Raw genomic sequence first — 24253 nt, forward strand, 5'->3', positions numbered from 1 at the left:
ATAATCTGTTGGAAGAGATGGGATGGAATTGGATTGCTTGGAAAAGTAGCAGGGTTAGACTTGGTAAGGAGTAAGGCCACTTTGTCATGTGATACAGCATTGAAGGAAAAATAGTGGCAGAAGGCACGTGAGTGATAGGAAATGAGGAAGAGGGTCAAAGAGGGAGGTCATGTTGAATGGCCCCAATTTTCTCTGTCAAATATGAGGCTAAGTTCTCAGTTGAGAAGATGAGGATGAGGGGAGCCATGGGAGGCTTGAAGAATGATGAAAAGGTTTGGAAGAGCCACCATGGAAGATTGGAATAGAAAGTTGATAAGGGAGGTATAGTGAGATTGCCTAGCAGCAGTGAGGGTTCAGTTAAGGTCATGTAACAAATTTTTGATGGACCCAATCAGAACTGTCACATGATTTTCTCCACCTTTGTTCAGGAACATATATGTAAGACTGAAGGTGGTGGATGGTGGGAGCCATCCAAGACTGAGGCTTGGCAGGGTGCAATTGGTGATAGGAGGGAGCTAAGGACTCAAAGGGAGACAATGTAGAGTTGAACTGGTTAACCAAGGGGTTAAGATGGGGAAGAAAGGATAGAGTGCTAAGTGAGGGGGAGGTGGTCTGGGAGAGAACTAGGGCGATAAGTGATTAGAGGTCACAGTGTGGAAGAAGAATATGGTTTAGTATTGGAAGGCAGAGAGATGGAAAGTCAATAGATTATGGTCAGACAAGGAGACTTCGAAATTATTGAACACGGAAGTGGAGTGTTTGTAAGGTGATGGCAAGATCAAGGGTATGCCCATTTTTCTGTGTGGCTGAGGTGGAGTGGAGGAATAGGTCATGGGAAGTGAGTACGTTAAGGAACTGGATGATTAGAGTTTTTAAAGGAGTATTAATGTGCATGTTGAAATCCCCTACTGTAAGTGCAGGAGTTTGGGAGAAAAGAACAGTTGTGAACCAGGTACTAGACTGATTGAAGAATAAAAGGGAGTGACCTGCAGGTCTATAGCCAACAGCTACCAGGGTTTTGATTGGGTGGTAGATATGAATTGCATGTATATCAAAGGAGAAGAGATGACTGAGTGATGAAAGTGTGAGGGGGAACTAGATGTGGCAGTGGGTAGCAGGAAATATTTCAATTCTTTTGCTTTGACCAGTGAGTTGAGGGGAAATGAGTGATGTTGAAGCCAGTACTAGAAAGAGTTGGACAGGGAGACTGTCATTGGGGGAAGCCAGGATCCAGTAGTAGCAAGAAGATGGAAGGAGAGGGGAAGGAAAAGAATTAAGATGAAAGGAAATTTGTTGCCCATGGAACAAGTATTCCAGATGGCACAATGGAAGAGGTGGGTGGCATTTGTTTGAAACTTTGGAGTGGGAGGGTTAAGGTGGATGAGAATAAGGAGCTGGGTGGTGGGGGATGGGGAACTGAATTTGGATGTTGACCTGCAGGGGTTCAGAATCACTGGGAGAGCAGGGTATGGCAAGGTGGGATCATGTTCATTATCGAGTGGAAGGCACCTCTCTACTTCCCTGAAGGAGGCCGGAGATCTGACTGGAGATGAGTGTGTCACAAGATGGAAGGCTCTCAGTCAGATGGGAGGCCCTGTTTTTTACTCCTCTTCCCTCTGAAGGCTGGCAATGAGGCAGGAGATAGGAATTTGTGAACCAGTGCAGCAGGAGCTAGAAGTCCCACTCCCTGCCAACTTTCCTCCTCTTTTTCCCTCAGGCATTAGGCACAACAGGAGATGGAAAGCCTGAGGTCAAAGGGAAGATTTCTTATCTTTGCCCTGGAGGTTCCCCATATTGTGGCTGGGAGATGAGGCAGGCAGCCTCCTTCAGAGGACATGGGCAGCAGGAGATAGAAGGGCATTGGGGGAGGAAGGTCATGCTCTTCTTCTCACCTGAGGCTGGAGATCAGGTGGGGAGGGGAAGAAGTGAAAGTCACTGGGTAGGAACAGAGGCAGATGGAATTCAGCCAGGCAGAGCCCCTTGCCACCTTCCCTCTGGGGATTTGTGCAGCAGGAGATGAAAGGTGCTGTAGAGGAAGGTCTTCCTCTTTTATAGAGCAATGGGCTTGGTTAAGCCACCCATCTTGGAGCAGAATGCTGATAGGTCTGATGTTCTTTATGCCTGGAATACTGTTTCTGCCCACTTGTTTCTCTTTGTTTTCCTGGTTTACTTCAAGACCCAGCTCAGACTCTATTCTGGAAGCCTTTCTTAGTCCTTTTGTGTGTTGTCTTCCCTTCTTAGAATGTAAGCTCCTTGAGGGCAGGCACTGGTTTTGCCTTTCTTTGTATCCTTAGTGCTTAGCAAGGAGCCTGGCACATAGTAAATGTTTAATAAACATTTATCACCAACTGATAAAATCTACAAAATAAAAGTACTGAGAAAAGAGCTTCCTTTTTGGTTGGGAAACCTAGAAAGTTATTTCACAGATACTAGGTTTGTAAAATTTCACATAAATTTTATACCATATGCAACAATAAACACCAACTTGATTTGTAACCTGAATGTCAAATGTTATAACATTAAAAAAAAATTAGGAGAGTAGATGAGGTACTTTTCAGAACTGTGACAGGGCAGTGAGGGGGGAGGTGCAGTTGGGGGGGAGAGTTGAGGGTGTGGAAGAAGTCTCACTAAATGAGAGATAAAAGATAAAGTACAGAGTTTTAATTATTTAAATTTTTTTTAAAAAAATTACTCGAAATAAAATAAAAAGCATCACTAGAAGAAAAATGGTAGAGGTGGCAAACATATCAAATATCACAGATAAAAATATAATATACAGGCAGCTTGGTGGCGCAGTGGATAGAATACTGGCCCTGAAATCAGGAGGACCTGAGTTCAAATTTGACTTCAGAGGAAACACTTGACACTTACTAGCTGTGTGACCCTGGGCAAGTCACTTAACCCCAATTGCCTAAAAATAAAAAAATAAAAATAAATTAAAAATACATAATATACATAAAGAGATATAGTAAGCACTTAAATTATTGTCGAGTGATTGATTAGTGAGGTTTTGCAAAATGCTCCTGTGTGCAGATGACCTTATGTTGTTTGTACCAACTCTCATTGTATTGTAGAGTGTTGTAGAATATTGTATTTTATTTTTGTAGAGCTGTATGGAATACTGTAGAATATTACAGACCTACATGGAAAAGATTATATTGCAGAGCTGCATGGAAATTGTAGAGCTATATGGGAAGTATCCATAACCATTAAGAAGAATTTTTCCTAACCATTCACTCAAGAAAACCAAGTGGATGAAGAATGTATATTGTCTAGATTATGGCAGGTAGATATATGGATAACCTACAAAGCATGTGTATTCCTATTTTTGTTTGCGTGTATGCATATGCACACATATGTACACATGTATAGACACAAGTATACATACATGTATCTATCTGTAGATATGCATATACCTATATATTTATATGTGCATAGGTATGTATACATGTGGACATATTTGAGGCAGATAGTACAAGTGAACATTAAGTTGCACTCATAATTAGATAAGAGCACAGGAGATGAGGCTGGCTTGAATTCAAGCATCTGCAAAGTTCTTTTTAATGACTTTCAATTTTCCCAGAACCAAAGCGTCCTTCTCTTAATACTAGTATTCTCTCTGTGTTGTGAATGCCTCTAACGTGTAAGTATCACATACGGGGAATGGAGATGTGTTTGGTGGGTCTGAGTAGGCTGCAAAATACATGGAGGAGGAAGGAAACAAGCATTTATTAAGTGCCTACTATTTGTCAGGCACTGTGATAAATGCTATACAGATATTATCTCATTTGAGCTTCACAGCAGCCCTGTGTGGTAGGTGCTATTATCATACCCATTTTGCAGATGAGGAAACTAAAGGTAAGAGGTTAAGTGGCTTGCCCAATGTCACACAGCTAGTGAGTGTCTGAGGCCTAATTTGAATTCAGGTTTTCCTGACTCTGGACCCAGTACTCTTATATACTGCACCATTAAGCTGCCTATAAAAAAATATGGAACTTGGAAAAAAAATAGAAATAAAGAATTTCCTCAGGGAAATGTAAGACTTTAGAAGGAGATGAGCTGGTCATGAGGCAAGAGCAAGAATCAATAGGTGGATAATTCAAATACTTCACTAGTATCCTTTTGTTATCAGAAGAAAAAGAAGAAGGCCCATGGCATATTAAATGGCTCCCCTGTAATGAACCTGTAGGAGTACTGGACAAGAACTAAATTGGATGGGCAGGCGTGGATAAGTTGTAATCTGCCTCCATGGGTGGAAAATCCAAATTAATAAAAATGCAGATCCATTTATTTAAGGTTGAGAAAAAAATCCCTGACAATTAGATTTACTTCAGAATAAAACAGGCTTGTTTCATTGTATGTCCTATATTCGTCTCACTTTTTTCTTCTGTTTTGTCTCTTTTTTTTTACCTTTGTTCTGATGATAAGTTGGCAGTCTGAGTACCATAAACAGTTGATTCAGAAATGACTTCTACTGATAACCAGCCATTTCCTGTCTATTAAGACAAAGTCAGGGGCAGCTACGTGGCGCAGTGGATAGAGCACCGGACCCTGAAGTCAGGAGGACCTGAGTTCAAATGCAGCCTCAGACGAACACTTGACACTTACTAGCTGTGTGACCCTGGGCAAGTCACTTAACCTCAATTGCCTTAAAAAAAAGTTAAAAGAAAAATTAAAAAAAAAACAGTTTCATTTTTCATATATATATATATATATATATATATATATTTTTTTTTTTTTTTGGTATACACCAAGTGCAGGGTCTTCTAATTTTTCTTGGCGGAAGTGCTCATGATATGTAGGTATAAGAATTCTCAGTAATATATAAAACTCTGGTAATTTTTATTTCTTAACTCTGAACCATATTTTCTAAAATATTTTCTCCATCTTAAAGTCACCAAATATTAAGATATCTATCTTAGTGTTGAACATGTCATGTTCTCCCTCCTTCCCTCTCTCCCCCTGCCTCTCCTTCTCCCTCCCTCTCCCTCCTCATCTCCTTCCCTCTCCTTCTGTTTCCCTGCTTCTTTCCCTCCTTCTCTACAGCAGGTATTAGCACATATTTTAATTTTCCTCATGGTGGTTGTTTTTGCTAATGGTCATAAGCAGTGCAAAGTGAGATGCTGAAGTTTCTAATGTAATGATATTTCTGTTTGCCTTTGGCTACAATGAAACCAGCTATGACAATTCCTTGTCTCTTTGAAAATAACTTTTAAGTCATCTTTTCATGTATTTGCGACTTAATCTTTCAGTTCAATTCAATGCACTAGTACTTACTACATTAATTAAATGACTACTGTATGTAAAACATTCTGTTAAATGCTGGAGATACAAAGATAAAACAAAAAAATAGCTCCTATTCTAAGTAGCTTGCATTCTATTGGAGATTTAAGTTCACATATTGTATGTCTGTGTGTAATACCCACCTCCCCAACAATACATATGAATTACATATACATGCTTGGTTTTATTTACAGCAAGAATGTCTTATTACCTCATTCCCTATTCTGATTACTTTTTAAAAATTTTCTTTTCTTATTGCTATTTTTAGGATTTCCAATGCAATACTGAATAATATTTGTGACAGTGGTCATCCTTGTTTCACAGCTGATCTTATTGGGAAGGTTTCTAGTTTATCCACATTACAAATAATGCATGCTGATGGTTTTAGATAAATACTTTTAATCAATTTAATGAAAAAATCCATTTATACCTATACTTTCAAGTGTTTTAAATAGAAATGAGTGTCAATATTAATATGGATCATTTTCTCAAATAATGTATCCGCTTATTGATTTTTGAACAAAGATCCCATACTTAGAGCACCAATTTCATTGCTATTTGTAGGTGGTCTCAAGCCTGTGTGATTCTCAGCACCATTTGCCTCCTTTCCTGTTGCTCTTGTATCTTCCTTGGAGAAAGGGAAAGAGGCCAGATAAGACTGAGGGCCGTTTTGTTCTTTCCTTTGTTTTGTGGGCTGCCTTGCTCAAAGGATTCACCATCTCTTGTCAAGTCTGTTGTTGATGCTCCTCTCTGTACTCTGCAAAATCTCAGAATTTGAGCATTAGAGTTAGTCCTCTTGTCCAACATGCACTGAAAAGGGGTATTCACTGTAACAAACCATCCTCTGCTTGAAGGTCTCCAATAAGGGACAGTCTATCACTTCTCAAGGCAGTCTCTTCCGTCTTTGGATAGCTCTAATTGTTAGGGCATTTTACCTTATATCAAGTCTAAATTTGTCCTTTTTGTAACTCCCTCCCATTGCACCTGGTACTACCCTCTGGTTTAAGCAGAACAGGTCTTAATTCTTCTTCACCATGACAGCTTTTCAGGTACTTGAAAACAGGCCTTCTATTTCCCCCTAAGATTTCTACTTTACAGAATAAATATTCTCAATTTCTTCAATTAATCCTCATAAGACCCATGAAGAACTTTTGCCATTTTGGTGGTTCTATTCTGAATGATCTTCAATTTCTCAGAGTCCTTTTTTTTTCAGTTTTAACTTTTTTTATTGATACCTTTTGTTTTCACATATATTCATTTTTTTAATGCATCTGTCTCTTCTGTCCTATAAGCCTTCCTTTGTAAAAAAAAAACATTTTAAAGACAGAGGGAAAAAAACCCAGGAAAAATTAAGTTATTATACTCATATTTTTTCTCCCTCCCACCTGCCCCAATAGTGATGTTAAATTAGAAATTGGTCATCTGGTTCTGTTCATTTTATACTACACAATTCATACAGGCCTTTCCATGTCTCTTTGAAGCTATCTTTCCCCTTATCTTTTTTTTTTAACAGTGTCATAGTATTCTATCACATTGATATATCACAATTTATTTAGCATTCTCCATTGATAAGCACTCCCTTAGTTTCCAGGTTGGTCGTGTGTGTGTGTGTGTGTGTGTGTGTGTGTGTGTGTGTGTGTTTGCTGCAACAATAACAAAGCTGCTGTAAAAAGTTTTTGTATATCCAGGACTTTTCCCTCTTTCTTTGCCTTCTTTGGGGTATAGGACTAACAGTGGTATATAACACTGTCCTTCTATGGATGTGGTCTAATAAGGGTACAATACAAAGGAATTACAACTTCCTTATTGCTGAATGTTATGTCTCTCAGTTCAACCCAAGAGTGCATTAGTTGTTTTGGCTTTCAGATAACATTTGTAATTCATACTGCTTTTACAGTTAAAGCCCCCAGATCTTTTTTTCTGAACAAATTAGTCTCTAACCAGCCTTTTATTTGTCAAATCTAATTTAAAAAAAACCCACCAAATTCAAGATTTTGCATTTATTCCTATTGAATTTCAATTCCAGCCAATATTCAGGATCTTTTTGGATCCTGTCATCCATGTGTTATTAGCTTTTCCTTCCAGCCTTATGTCATCTGAAAATTAAACATGCATTTATGCAAGCCACTGATAAAAATATTACATATTAATTAGCATATAGTCTGGTCCTTGTAATGCAGATTCAATCTATCATTGGAACCGTAAAGTTTTTCTCACTTGGTAGACTCTATGCCTGTTTCTCCTTGACATATCCTTTCAGAACAGGGTCAGCTCTATGCCCATTATGAGGCATAGGGGTAAGACTTTTTTCCATAGTTAGTAATATATTACATATACACTTATATGTGTTTTTCCCTACTACAAAATTTTAATTTATAAGTGAAACCTGTATCATACATAAAAATACTTTTAGCCATACCTGTTGTGACCCATGTACCTTTCTTTTGCATTCTCCTTTGATGTTCACAGGTGCTAAAGAAGATTCAGTTAGTGTGGCTTATAAGGGGGATGAAACTACTGCAGATGTCCTCAACCTTTCCTACTTTACTCATAAGCAGACTCACTGGGAAAGGTTGAACAGCTTTTACTTATTTAATCCCCTAGCTTTCCTCCTGTCCTCTTGAGCACTAGATTAGCATTTCCCCTTAAATGTTATTGAAGGTCTTTTCCCAACACTTTTCCTGAGAGCCCTCTGCCCTAGTGGGCACTCCTTGTTGTGGAATGGTGAGATGGAGAATTCCATTGACAGGTTTGGGAAGAGTTACTCTCTTTGAAGAAGAGGAAGGGAAAGGGTAAGAGCAGCTAGCTGGCTTGATGGATAGAACAGTAGACTTGGGAGTCAGGAAGATCTGACTCAGACATTTACTAGGTATTTGAATATTTACTAGCTACTTGAATGAGGGCAAACCAGTTGACCTCTCTCTACCTCAGTTTTCTCATCTGTAAAATGGGGATAATAATAACACCTAACTCTCAGCATATTGTGAAAATCAAATGAGATACTACATGTAAAACATTTGCAAACCTTAAATACTATGTAATATTAGCTTTGGTTATTCCTGGCAGCCTCAGTTGAAATTCCATTAGAAATCATGTTAGCAAGGGTGGTTGGGGACAATTTAGTGTACTTCACTAGTTCAAAAGTTCTTTGATTTCATTACTTTCTCTACCAATAGAGATGACACCTTCTGTTTGGTAATCTTCATTGCTTATTGTTACATAAGCAATTTATTGATTGGTGGTCAGCTTTCCATTGAGAAGCCCTTGATTTTAGCTATACTAGTATGTACTCAAAGCCTTTATATCTCGGCAGAACATTCCAAAGCTTATACTCCCATGAAAGTCTTTAAGAATCTGAGTCACCTCCATACTTCATTATCTTTGGAACAGGACTTTAGCAGAAGTGTAGTATAATTAAGCTGTATTAGGTATGTGAACTTCAGAACCCTGTGTACTAGCTTCATTACCAGCTGCATGGATTTTGCTTCCAGTCTGGGTCACATGGAAGGCTCTTCCTCATGTGGAGACATCGGCCAGATAAAGGCGAGGTTAAACATCAGATGATGTGTAATTCAGGGTTCATATAACTACAAATTATGAAGTGCAAATGCAGATCTGAGGTCAGTGGACTGATACAGTAGTTCATACAATTGGATAGGTGTTTAGGGAACTCAGAACCTGGTTGACCAGGAGTGTGCATCAAGGTATCTGCATAGTTGGCGTGTTTGCTCACTGAGCTCCATTTGTGACCAAGTTTTTACTTGTTCATACCCTCTGACATCAGGGCTATGGTTATGTAGTTGCAGACATAGACATTTTAGAATTTTTTGAATCATTCTGAAAGCTAATATACCATTTATAATGTTTCTTAGGAAAATGTTTTGAGCTCCAAATAACTTATAAATGTTTGGTTTGAAACCCATTCATAGTTGAAGAAATATCCTTCTAAACATGAGGTTTTCTTAGTTCATTTGAGCTGAAAAAAAAAAAGCTTTCCTTTATAGAGTTCTAAAAATACAGATTATGGGGGTAGCTAGGTGGCTCAGTAGATAGAGCACCAGCCCCGAAGTCAGGAGGACCTGAGTTCAAATGCAGCCTCAGACCAAACATTTGACACTTACTAGCTGTGTGACCCTGGGCAAGTAACTTAACCCCAGTTGCCTAAAAATTAAAAAAAAAAGAAAAAAAAATAAAAATATGGATTATAACCTAGCAGTAGATTGTTTAAATTAGACCACCCTGAGAATACAATGAAATTGAAATAAGACAGAGCTAGAATTTTGAAGTTCTTTAGAATTATGCTTAATCTGATAACTATCTTGAAAGAAAATTAGAAAAGATGAAAAGAGGATCATGATGCATATAAAAAACATAAAAAAGAAAAATAACCAAAGTCCTTAGGATACACACACATACTCACACACACACACACACATACACACACACACAAAATTGTATTTCTTTAAAATACTGGTGAAGATTGTAGGCCATTCATGCTTCCCTATCTTTTAAGTATCTCACTCATTATGGATCTTATCTAACACACTGGACAGTTTACAGTGATTTGATAAGTGTACCATGTGGGTTGTCTGTTGTCATGCTTGTTTTTATCACATGACTAGCCCTTTGTCTTTTCCTATCATAAATGTTCTTAAATTTTTTCTCTTTATTATTATTATGAAGTTGACAGATATCAACAAACTTGAATATTTTTCTATACAAAGAAGAACAGAAAAAGGCAACTGCACAAAACTCTGAATTTACACTACATACAACTTGTTTTTTCCAAAATATATTTCAAAGTCAACATAGTATCTCTAACACTGTTTTGCTTGGTTGCCCTTCTTAACTTCCTTTTAACTCTTTTAAATTAAAATTTTAAATTACTCATTGATACAATGTCGTTTCTTTTCTTTTTTTTTTTTTTTGAAGTATCATTATCATTACCACCAACTCCTCACTCAGGTTGAGGATGATAATAACACTGTAGTACCTATATGACAAGGTTGTTTTGAGGATCAAATGAGATAAAGGATTATATAAATGTTAACAGTTGTCATTTATAAACTGCAAATTACCGTATTAAGCAATTGTTATCACAGCTATTCAGTGTTTCTTCTATTTCCCCATGCCACATTGATATGTATTTAAATATATTGGGTATCTTTCAATGCCCTAGTCCCTTCCCCATAAAGATTTTCCCAGCTACTCCCAGTAATATTTTAATGGTTCCCATTCATGACTTCACTCAAGTAACACTTGATTTCTGTACAGCTGATTCTAATTTTATTTTGTCTCCTATTATTCATTTCATATGTCTTTTCTTCCCACAAAATTGTTAGCTCTTTGAAAACAGACTTTATTGTATGCTTGTTTTAAATTCTCCAGGGTATAAAGCATATAGTTGATGCTTAATACATATTTTTAAAAATTCACTTATGAAGGAATTGCCAACTTTAAGGTAATTTTTCTCAGGAACAGAATTATTGTAGTATGAATCATTTGTTGGTGAGCTAGCTAGAATTAACAAGGGTGATTTTCCTGTAGTAAATCTGGAAACCTAGGTTTGTACAAATGGGATTTATTGTAATAAATCTGAGGATCAAAAGCCCTGTTGAATATGGAAGTTTTAAATTATTTGTGTATTTAAAACTATCTTAGCCTTTCTGATGACCAATAACAAAAACTTATATTGTTGATTTCTGTGTTAAGTAAAAATGTAGTAAGAGACTTTTGAAACAATTCGCATTATGAAAGTTGGTTTGAATTACTCGTAATTCTTTTTTTGCCTCAAGTAATTACCAGAATTGGAAAGGATAACCTTATTACTCAAATGAATGCTGAATGATTTATGAGAGAAGAATCTTTATGAATATATGGGAGTGCAGAAAACCCCCCTTATAGTTTTAATTTGATTTGTATGAGGAAGCTGTAAGTTAATTTTCCTGAAGATGGGCTTGCCATTTTAGTGAAACCATGAAATGTAACATTTAATGCATCTTAATTCTAGCGTATTGGGTGAAATACAGAAATGAGCTAAAGTCAATAGAACCTCCATCAAAGGGACAAAAAAGGAGAGATTATGATTCAAAGGGGTATATTTGAAAGGGACCTAAATGAAATTATTGCAGATTTGTGAAGTAGCTAAGTGATGTTCAAAAGTGATTTCTCCTTCTTTGATTTTTTTTTTTGTGTGTGAAGCAGTTGGGGTTAAGTGAATTGCCCAGAGTCACAGCTAGTGAGTATTATGCGTCTGAGACTGGATTTGAACTCAAGTCCTCCTGACTTCAGGGCCAGTGCTCTATCCACTGTGCTCCTTTCTTGATTTTAAACTTCACTATTTCACACCTGTGAGAGATGATCTCTCAGAAGTGAAGCCTCCTCAAAGGGTCCTTAGTTCTTGTTGATGGTTCTGGTATTGTTGCTTTTGAGTGGTACGTGTGTACCAACACTAAGTGAAGACCCCTCAGAATACAAGACCCCCTCCCCTAGCCTTCTCCCTCCCCTACTCTTAGGCAGTGTTAGCAGAAATTCCTGAGCCATAAGAGCATCCTGTCTATCTCATCCTCTAGCTAGTTATATGACCTTGGGTAAAAGGCTGACGAAACTGTAAGGCCCTGAAAAGGGGAACATGCTAACGTAATTTCTATACCTCTTTGTTCTCTCTGCTACTGGGGTAGTTTTTACGCGAATAGATTGTACACCTGAGGCAGCCAATGAGCCAACGGGAAGGGGGTTAGGGTGGGCTGCTGCCTTAGGGTCTCTATAATCTTGCCTTAAAGAGTACTCTCACTCTTGGGGCAGCTTAGGCAGCATGGGGGTACCCTTTTTTGAGAAAGTCAGTAAAGAGATTCCTCCTTTTTGCAAACTTTTGTCAAGACTATGGTTTTTAATTTGGGTAGGTGGTCTCTGTCCCACACACACCAATGCTAGGTTTTGTCTAGAAACGAGCTTTTAAGAGGAGATTGGCCATTTTTCTGAATGTTTCTAGAACAGTTGAAAGAAACGGCCAAAATATTTCCTGTGAAATTCTTTCAGGTGTCAAAATGGGGTTCATTTCCCCCTTCTGCTGTAATGTTAGGGCTGTTTTGTTACAAGACTCTTATAAAATTGTTATTATTTAATTTGTCATTTAGTTGGCGAAGAGACGTCACCAGTACTTATTTACAAAGTGCTCTTTTCACTGTTGCAGCCTAGCTTCATTGGCTGAATTTGCCTAAACTTTTTATCCCTCTCTTCTAAATAGAAAACAGTTTCACCAGAATGATGGGAGCAGAAGGTGGATTACAAGGGTCAGTCAGAAACTCACTCACCAAGTATTTATTCTGTGGTTACTGTTCTATTTTCTAGGCACTGTGCTACTCTGAAATGGGATGAGGCAAAACCAGTTCCTGACCTGAAGGAGTGCACATCCTAACAAGAAAGGCAATATACAGAGTCATCTGGAGGTTCCGACTTCTCATTTATGAGATGTCCTAAATTGGCATACAGATTTGACTTTCCATAAAGAATTCTGAAAGAAAAAATGGATCCACATACTTCAGAAAATTTTTAAAGGTCCAAGATTAGTTGAGGATAATATTGCTTGCATTGTCAGGGACAATATGAGGGAAAAAAGAGAACCATTGTCCAAATATCTCGACTGCTTTATAGAAAAAGTTGCACAGCCAGCCATCCAGTGATAAAGGCTAAGTAAGTGTAATGGGTGGGGAAGGGGCAACATACTGCGTATCTGTGATAACTTTACTGTACAATGTGGTACATACTCTATCATTAACTTTACCTTTCATTTCATAATTCTGTTTATTATCATGGTATCATTTTTAATATGCGTTTTAGTACATTTTATGACTGTATAAAGGTATTATTTTGTCTATGCCTTTGTTATATGGGCTAAGTTAAGTGGGGCATTGGGGAAAATTCTCATCACATAAAAATCGTTTCATGTTGAGGTCTGTGCAAAGGTCCACTTATGTAAAGTAAGAACTGTCTATAATCTCAGAAGGAAGGCATTAGCATTGGGTAGGAAGGTGGGAACTGGGAAAAGTTTCTTTCCCACAGAAGGTGGAATTTGATCTGACACCTGAAGGAAGTTAGGGAAGCCAGAAGGCATAGGTGAAGAATGAAAGCATGGTAGAACAGCTGATTTAAAAAAAAAAAGGGTCGTGATTGGGAGAGGTGGAATGTTTTGTGGGAGAGGAACAGAAAAAAAGGCCATTGTCACTGGATAGTAGATTGAATGGAGAAGAGTAAAGTGTAAAAAGAATAGAAAAGTAGAAAAAGGATAGGTTATGAAGGATTTTGAAAGCCAATTGAAGGATTTTATATTTGATTGTGGAGGAAATAGGGAGCCACTGGACATTATTGTGAGACGTAAAGAAAGAGACTTTGTCTTTTTCTAATTTTTTTTAATGAGGTGACCTTATATATATATTCATTTGAACTTATTGTGGAATATGGGCAAGAAGTTGATCTAAATTTAATTTCTGCCAGTCTTTTTTCCAGTTTTCTCAGCAGTTACTGTCAAAGAAGAAAAAAAGGAACTAATTTGCCAGTGTTAGCATTGGGTTATTATACTCAATTGCTTCCATTTTTTGCTTTTCTACTCCGACTGATTTTTTTAAATGGATATTGAATAATTTTGATGACTGCTGTTCTGTAATATAGAGAGATTCAGTAATGAAATGTTTCCTTCATTTGACCTTTTCTTTTTCATTATTTCTCTTGAAATTCTGGTCCTTTTGTTCTTCTAAATGATTTTTTTTCTTCTAGTTCTAAAAAAAATCCCCTGGGTAATTTCATTGGAATTGCATTAAATGCATAAATCAATTTAGGTATTATTGCTGCTTTAGTAAAATGGCAGAGTCCAATGATGAACATTATTATCTTTCCAGTTTTTGTCTGCTTTTATTTTTGTAAAAAAATCTTCTGTAGTTTTATTCATATAAATTATTTATGTGTAAAGAGAGGTTAGTTCCCAGATAGTTTATGCATTTTGTAATTATTTTCCATGAAATGCCATTTGTTCTTTATTTTAGTTAGTATCGTATAAAGGTTTTGATGGTTTTGAGGGATTTATTTTGTATTCTACTATCTTGATTAAACTATTAATCATCTCAATTTGTTTCTTACATACTTCTCTGGGGTTTTGTTAAGAACCCCATCTGTTCATTTGCAGATATAGATAGTTTATCTTCTTCTCATTTATATTTATACCTTTGATTTTAATCTCTTATCTTATTGCTATCACTTGCTTGTCTAGAATACTATTTAGAAGAGGAAACATATTTGCTTTAATCCTGCTAGTACTGGGAATGCTTTCCATGTTTCTCCATTGAACTTGGTTTTAAATATTTTCTTTTTATACTGTTGAATAAGGGTTCACTCTTCCATGCTTACGCTTTTTAGGGTTTTTAACGTATGTAAGTGTTCTATTGCTTTAAAGTCATTCTGTGCATTATTATTGATTATATTAATCCTGTAATACTATAAATATTTTTATAATGATTGTGCAAAGTATTTTCTTAATGTTTAATTATCATTCTATCTCTGATATGATTGTAATGTGGTAATAATTGTTCTCTGGATATAGCTCTGTAATCTCAGAAAATTGTTAAAATTTTTGTGAGGATTTTATTAAATATTTACGTCAATATTTGTGATTGAGAATGATTAACTCATGAATATTAATGAAAATTGATTTTTTTTCTCTCCTTTGTCTCTCCCTGGTTCATTTATAAAACCATACTTGTGTCATAAAAAATTAATTCAGGTTCTCTCTCCATTTTTGATAATCACTTTTAAGGAATAGGTATTAATTGCCTTTAAAATGTTTGATGAAATTCAATTGTAAATCAATCTGATTTGGGGGCTTTTTCCTTGGTAATCCACTTAGGTTTGCTTTATTCTTTTTATGGTATTGGATTATTTAAGATTCCTATTCCTTGATTTGTCAGTTTGTGTATTGAAATTTTTTTTAGCTATTTACCATTTTATTTTGAAATCTCAGATTTGCTACAATTTATGTATATTAGCTTATCAAAAATCTGTTAATTTTTTCTCTGGCATGTTATCACCTTGTCCTTTAATTTTGGTAATTTGATTTTTTTTCTTTTTTCTTTGATCAGTTTTATTGTTTTTTTTTTTTTGGTTAATCTTTTCCCAAACTGAAACAAGCAAACAAAAAAAATAAGCAAAAAAATAAAACAATGATTTTTATTTTTGAGTTTCTCTTCTAAGGTTACCAATGGTTTATTTTCTAGTCCTTTAAAATTACATACTTGGGTTTCTTTTTCTATTTTGTTCATATAATTTTTCACAGAAATTAATTTTCATCTGGAAATTGCTTCATCTGGATCCCCAAAGTTTTAGTTTGTTATTTCATTTTTTCATCATCTTTAATATATATTTCTATTGCTGAAGATACAAAGAAAGGCTAAAACAATCCCTTATTTTAAGGAGCTCACATTCTAATGGAGGAGATAACATGTAAAAAACTGAGTGGGATTGAGACCACCTTCCCAAATAAAAATTCAGAGATTTCTCTCAGTAGAAACAGAAGTTTCATTCTAGCAAGTCTCGCTGGAGAATTGGGCATCACCTATCCAGGGCAGACTGGAGTAGGGAGGCAAGATACAGCAGCAAGCAACTAGTTATACACCCTTAGATAAACCACTCCAAGAAACTCCTCTCCCCACTTGTTTACCTGAATCTCTTTATCCTCATTGGTTGAGGCAAGAGACCTTACAGTCTATATTTAGAACCCAGGAGATGCATTTTACCCAAACTAAGCTTGTAGGCTAGAAGATTACCTTATTTGGTAAAGATAAGGCTGGGGTGATGGTTACAAAACAAGGGAGCGGGTAGGCAACTGGTGTATGACCCTATTACATGATTTACAGGAAAAAGAAACTTAGGCCCAGCTAATGCTAAAGCCTTAATTAAATTTTTGGGGCATAGCTTCCATTTCATATGAGAAACTTTCACTTGTCCCACAGACAAGTATGTATACAAAACATATACGCTAGGTAATTTGGAGGTAATTTCAAAGGGAAGGTGTCAGCAGTGGGTAGGATAGGAAAGAGTGACTGGGAAAATTCTCTTACAGAGGCAGTATTGAGCTGAATGTAGAAAAGAGCCAGGGAAATTAAGTGACAGAAGGCATAGAGGAATTTTAGGCATGGAGGATGTCTGTAAAATATCCAGTGAAAATATCTAGTGAATATACCCAGAATCAGGAGATGGAGTGTCATGTGAGAAATAGCAAGAAGGCTAGCACCATTGGATTGTAAAGTACATTGAAGCGAGTAAAATATAAGAAATCATGGAAAGAAGCAGGAAGGGACCAGGTTGTGAAGGGCATTAAATGCTCAAGACAGCATTTTATATTTGATGCTGGAAGTAATAGAGAACCAAAAGAATTTATAGAGTAGTGAAATGATGTGGTGAGACTTGAGCTTTAGGAAAATCAGTCTGTCACTCAGTTGGTCAGTAACATTAATTACACACTGACATGCCTGGTGCTGGGAATATAAATATGAAAAAGACAGTTCCTGCCCTCAAAGAGCACACATTCTAATTAGAGAAGACATATCTATGCACATATTCACTATTTAGTAAATATACCTTTGATATTTTTTTCATTTTCTGTAATGACTTTAAGCTCTTTTAGCTTTATCACTTTTATTGTTGCCTTATTTGAGATGACGATGTTAACTCCTGCTTCTTTAGAACCACCTCAAGCAAAATGCCCCCTTTTTGTTTTAAATATTTTTTTGTATGCAGCATATAGCAAATTGTTGACTTTGCCTTATTAATTCTTTTTTATTTTTCTTGGAGAATTTAATCTGTTTACATTCATATTTATAATTATCAACTTCATGCTTTCTTCCATTATCTATTCACTTAAATATAGACACTATATGCAAGTATATCTATCATCTATCTCTCTGTCTTTTCTATGTGTCTTCCTTAACGTGTTCCCTCCTCCCTCTCTGCCTTTTGTTTTGCTTATAGCATTCCTAACCCAGTCTCTACCTCTATCTCTTCTTCCCATTACTGCGCACAATCCCAGAATCCTTGAGTTTACATTTGTTGTTATTCTCTCTCTTTTGTTGAGCTCTTTCTTTTTCAGCTCAGAAGAGATACCTAAGCCTCTCTGTCCCCTACCACTTCAACAATTCTTCTGTTAGATTGATAGTAATTTGTAATGTCCGTTCTAAGAACTTTTGTTTTCCTTCCACTGCTTTTATTCTTACTCTTTAATATCTTCTCTAGAATTTTTCTTAGGAGTGCAAATTTTCTGTGGAGTCATTAAGGTGCAGTGGATGAAGGATCCTAAACCTGATATTTTCTGTTTCTATCATTGCTTTTGATGTCAAGCCCCTCTCCCTTTGAACTAATGAATCCCTCTTCTGCGCTGTCTTCAGTATTTGTTCTTATTGCCTGTTTGTTTTTCTATATTGATTTTGTTATGATTTATGCAGTTAATGAATAACCACGGTATTTTGAATGGTGTTACATTAAATGTGTTGATTAATTTTGTGAGTATTGTAATTTTTTACTATATTATACTCATCCATGAACATTGAATAATTTTATATATATTTTTAGTCCTTTCAGTTTTCATGGTTTCATAATTGTTCTTATGTATATTATATGTATTTTAAATACATTAATTCCTAAATATTTGATGGTTTTTATTATCAAAAGTGGAGTTTCCTTGTCTTGTTTTATTTATTGTTATTGCTGGTCAATAGAATGAAAATGATTTTTGTGGGCTATTCTTTTATTTTGCAAATTTGCTGAACTCACTTGTCTCCACATAAATTTTGGTTGAAACCGAAATTACATACGCATACACGCGCGCACACACACACACACACACACACTCATTATCATCTACAAAAAGTAATATTTGGCCTCATTTCCAATGCTGTTTAATAACTTGTCTTTGATTTTTTTTTAGTGCTGGGATTTTCAATACTAACTCAAAGTATTGAAAGTAGTAATTTTTTAAACATTGTGCATGTATTTAGATACATTGCTTCTAATATTTCTATGTTGCTTATTATGTTAGTTCTCAACATAAGATAGCTATTTGAATAGCTCTGAGGAAAAATCTTCTATTCTCATCCATTTTAATCTTTAACATTGTTATGTATTTGATTTTATTTAAAGGTACTTCCTTCTTTATTAACATGAAAATTTGTGAGATATTTTTCTTTACACAGTGTGTTACATCAATAGACATATACTATTGATGGCATATTATAATGTATAATTGAATTTTATTAGCTAATATTTAATATTTTCACATCTATATTCATTAAAAAAATAGACTATAATTTTATTTTTGCTGTTATCTGTTAGGTTAAGATCAACAATATATTTGCCTCATAAAAGGTAACAGCTAGTATACCATTTTTCTCTCTAGTTATGAAGAATCTGTGTAATATAGGGATGATTTATTTTTTTGTGTCTGAAATAAGTCTATTATAAATCTGTCTGGGCTGGGTGGTTTTTGCAGGGGAAATTCCTTGATGAGCTGTCTTATTTGTTTCTTTTAGATTGTTTTATTTAAATATTTTCTCTTGCGTTATATTGGACAATTTATATATTTAAAACTTTTTGTCTATTCCTTGAAGGTCCCTAATTTTTTAAAAAGAAATATACATATTTATATACCTAAACACCTAAGCATTTTCTTAATTTCTTTTGTTTGTTCTGGTTTTTCTTTTACAGTTGTGGTTTTGTTGATTTCCATTTGAACTCTCCTTTAAAAATTAATTTTGTTAATGAATTATCTATTTTATTGGCCTATTCAACAACTTTTGGATTATTAGTTCAATTATTCTTTAATTTTCTATTTTGTTTTTGCTTTTAACTTCATTCTTATTTTACTTTTCTTTTTGTTATTTTTTCTGTTTTCTATTGCTTAAGTTAACTTAATTTGTTCTTTTTTGTCCTTTTTAATATTGTATAAATAAATGCCTTTGTTATGTAAATTCACATTTATAAACAGGTTTAGTCAGCCAACTGATTTTATTTTTGACATATGGTATGATTGATCATTTTTTAAATATTCTATGAGTATTTTCATGTTTAATTTTTTCATCTTACCTATAGTCTTATACCTTTTCTCATATTATTGTTATTTAACTCCTTTTTTCTTGTATGGTGTCCTGGAAGTATAACATGTATAATTTTTCATTATTATCAGTCCTTTCTGTCATAAGTTTGGGTGAGTGTTCTGTGTGCATTCAAAGAGAATGTAGCCTTTCTACTCGTATAGTTTTCTTTATCCATTGTAAATGTGAATTTATGAAGTAAATAGCTCAGGTCTTTCATTTGACTTCACATTGTTGATGTTCTCCTATTCTCCAATTTTGTTATATATTTGTCCATTTCTGCTTAAATTTCTGTCCATTTTTTTTGTTAATTGAACTGTCAAGCTATTTTGTGCATATAAATTGAGAATTGTAGCATTTCTCTTATTCATTATTCATTTGGTAATTATGTAATGCAGCTGTCTCTTTCCATTTATCTAAATTTAATTCCACTTTATTATGTACTGTTCCTTTTAATTTGAAGTTTCATGACATATTTTAGATGGTGTTTTTAATTTTAATTTATCAATTTCTTTTTAAAATGTATTTCCTGTAAACAACATATTCATAAGTTCTCTTTAATGATCTGTTCTTTAACTTTTTCTCTTAATTCAGACCTTTCATATTTACTGTTATAAGCAATTCATTTGATGTTTTCTGTCATTTTCTTATTCTTACTGGTTTTGTTGATACTAGGGAGAGTGAAATCCATGTTAATCTTCCCTAGTTATCCCAGTGATTATAACTAAGAAATAAAACACACTGCATTTATATTTTAAGAGTATTAAATCTTATATTCACTTATGGTTTAACTCCATTATTATTATGGATAAGGCAGTTTTGCCTTTGTGATTACCACCTGCTTTCCCTTTATCCATTTCCTTTGTTGTTTTATTTTTGATTTTTGTTAAATACCTCTTTGCCAGTAAATATGGTTTATTTTATTGTTGATCACAATATATTTTTGTCCCAAAGAAGGGTTTTCATTATACTATACTTAAGAAAGATTAGTTTCATGATGGCATACTTGCATGGGTTCTGGATAAAGGATGATGCTCTCATACCTTCCTGGTCACCAGTGGAGTGAAGCATGGATGTGTGCTTGCTCTCATGCTTTTTGGCATGATGTTTTCAGTGATGTTGTTGGATGTCTTCAATGAGGATGAAAATGACACTAAGGTCAGCTACCACACTCACAGTAAATTATTTAACTTGAGAAGGCTACAACCAAGACTAAAATGAAGGGAGAGTTAGTGTGTGACTTTTTGTTCACACATGATTGTGCTCTCAATGCAGCCTCTGAGGCTGAGATGCAACAAAGTATGGATTGATTCTTTGCCGTTTATGCTAATTTTTGCCTAACAATTAACATTAAGAAAATACAACTTCTTCACCAGCCATCACTGCACCATCCGTGTGTGGAACCACTGGTTATAGCAGATGGAGAAATTTTGAATACTGTGGATAAATTAACTTACCTAGGCAGTATATTTACCAGGAATGTACCCATAGATGATGAGGTTGATGCACACATTGCCATAGCTAGCTCAATGTTTGGGAAATTCCAAAGGAAAATGTAGGAGAGAAGACCTATTAGATTGGCTCCCAAACTGAAGGTCTGCTGAGCCATTGTGCTGACCACATTGTTGTATGCCTGTGAAACTTGGACAGTCTACTAGCACCATGCTAGGAAATGGAATCATTTCCATTTGAATTGTCTTAGGAAGATTGTAAAGATTAGTTGGCAAAGTAAGGTACCAGCCACTGAGGTTCTTTCTCAAGCTGAACTGCCAAGCATTCAAATTCTACTTCATAGAGTGCAACTCTAATGGGCTGGCCGTATTGTTTGAATGCCAAACATATGTTTGCCTAAAAGACTATTTTATGGAGAACTCAGGCAAGGAAGGTGCTCACTTGATGGTCAAAAGAAGCAATAGAAGAACACTCTCAAGGTCTCTCTGAAGAACTTTGGAATTGATTGAATGAGATGGAAGATAATGGCACGGGACTGCTCAGCATGGCATGCCCACATCAAAGAAGGCGCTGTGCTCTGTGAGTGAAACAGAATCTCAGCAGCTCAAAAGAAATGTGAGATGTGCAAATTTAGAGATATCTCTATCCCAAATGTTCATATGGACTATTTATCCCTGACCTCTGATAGAGCATTCTGAGCTTGTACTGGTCTGATTACCCGCATTTGGACGTACTGTACCATGACTCCAGTATAGTGATGTCATTTTGGTCTTCTTCAAGAAGGAAAGACAACAACCAACCAACTGAAGAAAGATTACATAGGACTACATATGATTACATATGATTACATATGACATTCATAAAACTGTTGACTAAGTTGTAGCAGTGGTAACTGCTAGATATGCTAAGTAGTACTGGGGATAGAGTAGCTGACCTCAATCAAGTGCTTAGAAAACCTTAAAGCATTATAATTATTGTTAACAGCCTTAAGTATGTGTCTTTGGTGTTAAATCGCTGGAGCTTTGATTTCATCCTTTTCTTCTTTTTTTTCTTGGTGTCTCTTGAGTTGTGAATTTTTGCTGATAAAATCTTGCAGTCTTGTCTTTGAAGGAAATTTTTTGATTACAAGTAATATTACCATGTTTGCAGGATAAGAGGTTTAGGGGAATCTTTTCTCCTTTTTTGACACTTGTATATTGTTCTAGCTTTGGTGTTTCTCTCCCAACTCGGTAAACTTCAAAGGCTATTTACAATCTTAGAATCAAATACAAAATCCTCTATTTGGTGTTCAAGGCCCTTCATAACCTAGCACCCACCTACTCTACCCCCTGCTCATCACATGCACTTTACCCAGAGTGCTTGTTCTCCTCAATCTCTGCCTCTTGGCTTCCTTCAAAACTCAACTAAGATCCCATCTTTAACAGGATGCCTTTCCCAATCCACCTTAATTCTAATGCCTTCCCTCATTGATTATCTCCTGTTTATCCTACATAGAGCTTGTTTATACATATTTGTTTTTGTATTGTTTCCCTCATTAGATTGTAAGTTCCTTGAGGGCAGGGACCATCTTTTGCCTTGACACTGCTTGGCACAGTGCCTGGCACATTGTAGATGCTTAATAAATGCTTATTGATTGACTACTATTTTGGAAAAATCCATAGTTACTATAATTTGGTAATTTTTTAAAAATGAAGCTTTTTTTCCCCCTGAAACTTGTAGAAGTTTTTCTTTGTCTTGATGTTTTTGTGGCTTAATAATTATAAGCTTTGGTGAATTATATTTAGAATTTCTTCTAGCTAGTGGCTTGTGTATTTTTACTATCTGAAGTACATTACCTGATTTTTGCCCACTACAGAAAATATTCTGTAATCAATCCTAAAATTAAATGCCTAACTTTTCATTTTCTGTGTTTTCTGGGATTGAAATTAATCTCTCATATATATATATATATATATATATATATATATATATTTATGTACATATTAATTGATTTGACCTTTGGCATTTTAGAACATAGGATCGTAGATTTAGAACTAAAAAGGAGCCTAATGTCATCTCGTCCAACCTATTGATGTTATACATAAGGAAAGAGGTGAAATGATTTGCCAAACATCAAACATGGTAAGTGGCAGAATTAGAATTTGAACTCAGGTCCTTGGATTCCATGGCTAGTACTGTATTCTTCCATCCCATCTATTGATTTTCAATTTTGACTTTTAGAAGCTTTTTTTTAATTTTGAGTATTATAAGTTTTTCACTTGATTATAATTCTGTTGAGTTTTCTACTAAGGTGGTACAGTGGATAGAACATCATGCTTGGAGTCAGGAAGACCATAGTTCAAATCTAGCCTATGACATTTACTGGCTTTGTGACCCTGGGCAAGTCATTTAACCTCTGCCTCAGTTTCCTCATCTGTAAAATTTTCAGGGATAATAATAACATCTACCTCCCAGGGTTGTTGTGAGGATCAAATGCAGTAATAATTGTAAAACACTTAGCCCAGTACTTGGCACATAGTAAGTGCTATATAAAGGTTAGCCATTAGTAGCTATCATTCTACTATTATTAGATGGAGGAATGGTTTACTGAAAGAGTCGAATCTTCTGTTTCAGGGTCTTGGTACAGTAAGTATTTAGTCAGGCCCAGGGATAGGGGAGGAACTAGCTTTGTTAGGTGAATTTGTTGGTGGGAAAGCAAAGCAGGGATAGATTTTTGTATGTGTGTGGGTGTGTGCACGTGTGCGTGTGCGTGTGCGTGTGTGTGTGTGTGTGTGTATGCTTTACTAAAGGCAGGGAATAAATGAGAATATCTAAGTGGGGTGGACTGTCTCAGCCCTAAGCTGCTTCTCCCAATGTAGAGAAGGATCTTGAAGGCCTTGATAAGGCAGAGGAAAGGTATGGAGGCATTTGCTCCAAGCTTTCTGTTGAGTAAAGGAAGAACAGAATAGGGGAGAAGCAGCCAGGCCTTAGCACCCCATACTGCATTCTGGAGGTTGGCCTCTGTCAGCCACCCCTAACCCAGAGTCTATAACTGCTCTTCAGACACCTGGTGGATAACGGTATCCACATACCACCTCACTTTTCAACATTACTAGATCTGTGAATTCATCTCCTGTAGTTATTTGTTGGAATTGGCAGCATTCATTATAACCATTAATGCTAACATATGCAGCATCTTTATTTTTTTTTTAAAGAAAAAATGCATGGATATGTATCGTCACATTTTATTCTCAAACATTTGTAAGGTTTACTGATTGATACAAGCTGTAAGTTCATTTTACAGATAGAAGGGGTGGAATAAAGAAAACGTAACTTGGACAAGATTATATAGTGTGATTCAACTATGATTAGATGTAGGTCTCCTGATTCCTAACATCAGATAATTTCTA

Source organism: Phascolarctos cinereus, unplaced genomic scaffold, assembly GCF_003287225.1.
Source record: "Phascolarctos cinereus isolate Bilbo 61053 unplaced genomic scaffold, phaCin_HiC Scaffold_4;HRSCAF=312, whole genome shotgun sequence".
In the NCBI taxonomy this organism is placed as follows: Eukaryota; Metazoa; Chordata; class Mammalia; order Diprotodontia; family Phascolarctidae; genus Phascolarctos; species Phascolarctos cinereus.